Below are 8,048 nucleotides of genomic sequence, written 5' to 3' on the forward strand. Positions count from 1 at the left end.
TGCCACATCCTCCAATATTTGCCAACTCACCAAAATTTTGATGTGGCACATTCCAAATTCATCTTCTATTCTATTATGTTTTGTTTCTTGAATATATAATACAAACCTTTTCATTTGTCCAAGTACAATTGTTTCATACATTATATAATTTCAGTTTTAATTTATCACTAATGACCCATCAATACATTTAAAAAGCTTTAATTACTCATCAAAACTTTTATTTCAATAACCCATAAAAAATATACAAACTATTCAATATCTTCAAATCATGAAAATGCAAGTTCGACTACATACACTCATTCTATTTTTCAACTACTCTCTTGTAAATTCTAAGTTCAAACAATGATAGACATTATGAAATGCAACCAATGTACAACTATTTGTGTGACACACTATTAATTCATGGATACTTCAATAATTTTGTTTTTATATTGTCAATTATTGTTCAAGATCATATATCAATATTAATTGCATATGAAATGAGTTTTTTTTTTCTAAGTGGAATGTGTATCCCATAATATTTTTTTTATAATTAAAAAAACACAAATCATAATTGAAACAAAAGAAAAAAGAATAATATTAAATATTTGAAAATGAAGTACTTCTAACTATTTCATTATTCACTCGAAACTTTCTATGTCTTAAATATTCATAGACTTTTATTGCCTATAATTTTTTTCAACCACTCTTGAATTTTCTTGACTGTGTCAAATAATTATTTTAAAATTCCAAAGCACACATGAATGAATTGTTTTAATATTTTGGATTTAACAAACTATCACTCACGAATGAATGTTATAATATATCACAAAGCCCACAATATTATTAGAAGAACCACTTCAATGAAATAAAAAAAGTATGAATAAACCAATTCCACATTTAAATATATTTTGCAAGAATTGTATTAGTCAACAATGTTTTACTTTTTCTTTTGTACTAAAGCAAATCTAGCTTATATATAATTATTCAAAAATATATTTACCTTTAAGTACATAAATACATCAAGATGTATCTTCAAAAGAATATAAACTATCCAATATCTTCAAATCATGGCAATGCAAGTTCGACTACATACACACATCAAGATCTATCTTCTATTTTTCAACCACTCTCTTGTAAATTCTAAGTTCAAACAATGATAACGACATTATAAAATGCAACCAATGTACAACTATTTATGTGACACACTATTAATTCAAAAATACTTCAATAATATTGTTTTTATATTGTCAATTATTGTTCAAGATCATATATCAATATTATTGCATATAAAATGAGTTTTTTTTCTAGGTTGAATGTGTCTTCCATAACATTTTTTCTTTTTATAATTAAAAAAACACAAATTATAATTGAAACAAAAAAAAAAAGAATAATATTAAATATTTGAAAATGAAGTACTTCTAACTATTTCATTATTTACTCAAAACTTTTTATGTCTAAAACATTCACAAACTTTTTTTGCCTATAATTTTTTTCAACTACTCTTTATTGACTGTGTCAAATAATTATTTTAAAATTCCAAAGCACACATGAATGAATTGTTTTAATATTTTGGATTTAACAAACTATCACTCACGAATGAATGTTATAATATATCACAAAGCACACAATATTATTAGAAGAACCACTTCAATGAAATAAAAAAAGTTTGAATAAACCAATTCCACATTTAAATATATTTTGCAAGAATTGTTTTAGTCAACAATGTTTTACTTTTTCTATTGTATTAAAGCAAATCTAACTTATATATAATTATTTAAAAATATATTTACCTTTAAGTACATAAACACTTGAGTATAACAATTCGTTAACGTACCTCCAAATCATTTTTTATTAACATAATGACACTGAGCTGTTATCGCAGCCTGTGTTACTGATTCAACTGCTTTCTTTGTGCCAACAATTAAAAATTGTTTTCTTTTGTTTGCTGCATCAAAAACCAAATCGCAAACTTCCAATAAAAAAACGAGCAATTCAAGTAATATTTATAATAATTCGAGTAAGATTTATAATATAAATATCCTTATGCTTTGCTGATATATAGTGTCATTCGAGGATTCCATTTCGTAGCATCCATCATCTCTTCAAAAGTTATGTTCCAATATCTTTTCATCATTTGTTCCCATACTATTTATTTTTTTTATATAAAAATAATTGAAAAAAAGCGACCAAGTATGCTGAAATAGCAATAAATAATTGTTCTGATGGAACCTTTTCTTTTATCGAAGATTGACCATTACTATATAAATATTGGAAGTGATATATAATTCAAATGCAGTTTAGTGGCTTTAGAAAGCGTTTCGTAAAAGAGCTTATTTGGAAAAGTTGTTTTTGAAATTTCCTGAGACAAAAATAGTTTTTTATGTTTGGGCCACTTGTTTGGTTCCACATTGTACCCCATATAAATACCTTTGTGTGTATTGTTTGAAAAGTGATTTTTAATGTCATTTTTGATACCATAGTGTAACAGAAAATACTCCCTTCCATAATCTCTCTCTTTTCTCCATCATCTTCTAAAAAAACCACAGTTTTCAATTATCGATTGTCACCATTGGTTCAGCCTCCACTCTTGATTGTGTTCCAACATTTTGTATCAAAGCCTGGTTCAGATCCAATTTCCGTTGCAAACATGTCTGTTTCCAATGACAAAATCCCTACCAACCTTCTGATTCTTGATTCGAAGAATTATGAAAAATGGTACAAACAAATGAAAGTTTTGTTTGGATATCAAGATGTTCTTGATATGATTACCGATGGCATTACTCCTTTTGGTGAAGAGGCTACAGCAACTCAACAAGCGAAATTCAAGGAAGATAAGAAGAAAGACTACAAGGCCCTCTTCTTGATTCATTCTTGCGTCGATAGTGACAACTTCGAAAAGGTTGGCGATTGCGACTCGGCGAAGACAGCTTGGGGTATCCTTGAGAAAGCTTATGATGGTGCGGATAAGGCGAAGGTGGTGAGGTTACAAACTCATAAGCGGCAGTTTGAGTTACTTCAAATGGAAGACAAGGAAACGATTAACGATTACGTGACGCGTGTGACACACTTGGGGAATCAAATGAAGTCGTGTGGTGAAGCCGTTTCCGAACAGAATTTTGTGTCAAAGGTATTGTGTTCTTTAACACCAAGATTCGATAATATTGTGGTGGCGCTTGAGGAATCGAAGGATCTCAAGACGATGACGAAAGATGAACTTCAAAGTTCATTGGAAGCTCATGAACAAAGGATGGATGAAAGAGGAAACGATAAAGCCAAAGCGGAAGTTGCTTTGCAAGCCTGTTTCAACGAGAAGAATAAGAAATCGAAAGGGAAATGGCCTTCTAGAGGAAAGAAAAATTTCCAGAATTTTGATGAAAAAGAGTCACAAAATTCAAGGAAAGGTGAGGGCAGTTCCAAAGGTGGTGGTCAAGACAACTACAGGTCGTTCGACAAAAGTACCAAGAAGTGTTACAATTGTCAAAAGCTTGGGCATTTCGCAAGAGAGTGTAGAGCGAAACCAAGGGAGAATCACGCGGATGAGGCTAAGGTTGCTAGGCAAGATTTGGCTTATGATAACATAGTTCTTGTGATGATCATGGAAGAGAACTACGGCATTAAAGAGGTGTTGGACAGCAACTGTGACAAGAGGAAGTTGCTGGACATCAATTATTGTAGTACAGAAAAATCTGCAAAAACGCATTCGGAGAAAAGCGCAATGGTAACAGTTCGAGATGGAGTCCAAGGGAGAAATGAGTGGTACTTGGACTCAGGTTGTTCGACACATATGACAGGAAGAAAGGATTGGTTCGTGAAGATCAATCAAGCCACGCGAAGTAGAGTGAAATTCACGAATGATACGACATTAGCGGCCGACGGTGTCGGTGATGTTTTGATCATGAGAAGGGATGGTGGTCATTCCTTGATCAAATATGTACTGTACATTCCAGGAATCAAGTGTAATCTCTTGAGTATTGGCCAATTGCTTGAGAGGAATTACATGATTCGGATGGAAAACAAGGTTTTGCGCGTTTTGGACCAAAACCGTGTTTTGATCCTTAAAGCTCCTATGGCTGCCAATAGGACTTTCAAGATTGAGTTGGAAATCATGGAGCATAGGTGCTTAGCTACAGCGGCAAGTCGTGATGAATGGTTGTGGCACTACCGTCTTGGACACTTGAATTTTCGAGATCTCGACGCGTTGCAAAAGTATGTGATGGTGACCGGACTGCCTAGTATCAATGTTCCAGCTGAGATATGTGAAGAGTGTGTACAATGGAAGCAACACAAGAATAGTTTCAGCAAAGATGCAGGTCATAGGACCAAAGATCATCTTGAGGTGGTGTATTCCGATGTGTGCAGACCGATGCAAGTCAGTTCGTATGGAGGTAATCGATACTTTGTCACATTTATCGATGATTTTAGTAGGAAGCTGTGGATTTATCTCATAAAGAGGAAGGATGAGGTGTTTGAGGTGTTCAAACGATTTAAATCCATGGTTGAGCGGCAAAGCGGTCACAAACTCAAAATTCTCAAAACCGATGGCGGAGGCGAATTTACTTCGAGTGAATTTGGGAAGTATTGTGATGATGAGGGTATAGTGCGTGAGGTTGTACCACCCTATACGCCTCAGCAAAATGGCGTGGCCGAGAGAAAAAATCGGACAATTATGAACATGGTGCGTAGTATGTTGAAAGGGAAGAACTTGCCAAAAGAGCTTTGGGGAGAAGCTGTTGCTACAGCCGCCTATGTGTTGAATAGGTGTCCTACAAAGAAGCTGGAAAATGTGACTCCAGAAGAGGTATGGTCCGGATTCAAATCGAATTTGAGTCATTTGCGCGTTTTTGGTTCGGTAGCATTTCGATATATTTCGGGACAGCTTCGAAAGAAGCTTGATGACAAGAGTGAAATGATGTTGCTTGTCGGATATCATCCTACCGGAAGCTACAAGTTGTTTGATGTGAGTAGCAAGAAGACCGTAATTGGTCAAGATGTGATCGTGGATGAGATATGACAGTTTGACAGCAGAAAAACTACCATATCAGTTCAGGAAATCGATTTCTGCCATGAAAATCAACATCCTGGAGCTGCTGGAACTGTTTCTGGTGAGGTGGAAATCGATTTACCTCCAGGGGAAATCGATTTCCTGCAGGAAAATTGGAATTTTCAGCCTGCTGAAGGTGCTGTACAGCAACCTTTCGGAACCGAAACAGGTGATTCAAGTATACAACCAACAAGGCAAAGAGGATTGCCTCAAAGACTCTGTGATTGTGAATTATTCCGAGATAGCGAGATCAACAATGAGGGTGATCTTATTCACTTCACTCTAATGGCCGACTACGAACTGGTGAATACGGAGGAGGCATTAAGCGATCCAAAGTGGATGTGTGCTATGAAGGAAGAGCTGGAATCAATTGAAAAGAACAATACATGGATGTTGGTTGATTTACCGAAAGGTAAAAAGGCTATTGGTGTGAAATGGGTCTACAAAGTGAAAGTGAATCCGAAAGGTGAAATAATCAAGCATAAAGATCGATTAGTTGCAAAGGGATTTTTGCAAAAGGAAGGGATAGATTTTGATGAGGTGTTCGCACCGGTAGCAAGGCATGAAACCATCCGGTTAGTTGTTGTGATAGCTAATAACAACAGCTGGCCGTTATATCAAATAGACGTCAAATCGGCATTTTTGAATGGTCCACTTGATGAGGAGGTCTATGTTGGACAACCACCTAGTTTTGTGATTCAAAATCGAGAGGCAAGGGTCTACAAGTTAAGGAAGGCACTCTATGGTTTGAAACAAGCTCCAAGAGCTTGGAACAAACGCATAGATGGTTTTCTTATAGCCATTGGTCTCAAGAAGTGCGTATCCGAACATGGTGTTTATGTGAAGTCAGATGCAAGCAAAGGAGTAATCATACTTTGTCTTTATGTGGACGATTTATTGATCACGGGCAGCTGTGAAAGTTACATTTCAATGTTCAAAGAAGAGCTTATGAGGGAGTTTGAAATGACTGATCTTGGCACAATGAAATACTTCTTAGGCATAGAATTCCAAAAGACAAAGTTGGGGCTGCTCATGCATCAAAAGAGGTATGCAATGGAGATCTTGAAGAGGTGTGATATGGAGCATTGCAATGCTGCCACAACACCAGTCGAGGCACGTTTACAGCTGTCCAAGAGGGAAGATGAGCAAGATGTGGATCCTACTCAATACCGGAGATTGATAGGATCATTGCGTTACTTGTGCAATACGCGGCCAGATTTAGCGTTTAGTGTCGGTATTGCAAGTAGGTTCATGGAGAGGCCGAAGGTATCACACTTGGCAGCGGTTAAGAGGATACTTAGATATGTGAAAGGTACTTTTGGCTGTGGAATTTTATTTCCTGCAAATGACATGGGCAAAAGTTGCGAATTACTCGGATACACCGACTCCAATTGGTGCGGAGATAAGGACGATCGGAAATCAACGGCCGATTATGTCTTTATGTTCGGAGGGGCACCAATCTCTTGGTGTTCTAAAAAGGAGCTGATGGTTGCTCTTTCTTCCTACGAGGCGGAGTATATCGCAACTTCGTTATGTGCATGCCAAGCTGTGTGGCTAGTGAACCTGTTGCGTGAGCTGGACAGCAACACGAGATGAGCTGTTTTGCTGTTGATGGACAATGTTTCGGCCATCAACCTTGCTAAGAATCCCATAGCACATGGGAGGAGCAAGCATATTGAGATGAGGTTTCACTATTTTAGGGAATTAGTGAGTTCCGGACAGTTACGTTTGGGGTACTACAGAAGCGAAGAACAAGTTGCAGACTTGTTGACGAAAGGCGTTACGAATGAGGTTTTCAAGAAACTTGTGATGAAGCTAGGCATGAAGAATGTGGAGCATTTGAATTAAGGTGGTGTTTTGGAAGTGATATATAATTCAAATGCAGTTTAGTGGCTTTAGGAAGCGTTTCGTAAAAGAGCTTATTTGGAAAAGTTGTTTTTGAAATTTCCTGAGACAAAAATAGTTTTTTCTGTTTGGGCCACTTGTTTGGTTCCACATTGTACCCCATATAAATACATTTGTGTGTATTGTTTGAAAAGTGAATTTTAATGTCATTTTTGATACCATAGTGTAACAGAAAAAAACAGAAAATACTATCTTCCATAATCTTTCTCTTTTCTCCATCATCTTCTAAAAAAACCACAGTTTTCAATTATCGATTTTCACCATTGATTCACCCTCCACTCTTGATTGTGTTCCAACAATAAAGCCATTCATATTTTTTTTCTATGTATTATTATACTTTATTCCCAAATTAAATCACTGCATTTAAAGGGATGAAGCACTTTTAGGAAGCATAAAATCCTAAATTTCTAATGGATCACATAAATTATTTGAAATGAAAAAAATCAAATAATTTTTTGTGATGTAACAAAATATTTCTAATTTCTTATTACAAACAAGTTTTGGATCACTTCAACTATAGGCCCGAAAGTTATAACACATTTGAACAAATATATTTTATCAAGGGTGGTGCTGATTCTAGTGCCCCAATATTTGTGTGTTTGGGTGCAGAACAACCAATAGATGATGACCCTCAAATTATAGGATTTATGACCCATAATGTAGCTCCATTTAAAGCACTTTTAGTTTACATAGAGGTAATCATTTAATTTTGTATTATCTCAAATCCTTATTTATTTATTTTATATATATATATCACATAATTAATCTATAATAACAATCCTTATTCAATTTAGAGATCTAATTCCGTCAAATGGGCGGATCACTTGGTGGAAAAAGTTACGTTTTCCCATTTAAATTACTTTTAATTTCAGCCATCTATTTTGATATGTCGGTCATAAATGACTTATCTCACTTACACATAAAACAAATTTTGTCACTTAATACATTCTCTCTATATATATTTCTTCATTCTCATATATATTTGTAATGCAATGCTTGCTTTCATGGTTTAGGTTTAAGTACCCTTACTTGGCCATTAGTGTTTTGGTCTCCTCAGCTCCAATCCTCTACTTTGACAATATTACAGCACAGAATGCTTACGTGGATGTTGTTTCAAAGG

The sequence above is a fragment of the Cicer arietinum genome, chromosome 5 (assembly GCF_000331145.2).
Source record: "Cicer arietinum cultivar CDC Frontier isolate Library 1 chromosome 5, Cicar.CDCFrontier_v2.0, whole genome shotgun sequence".
Classification (NCBI taxonomy): domain Eukaryota; kingdom Viridiplantae; phylum Streptophyta; class Magnoliopsida; order Fabales; family Fabaceae; genus Cicer; species Cicer arietinum.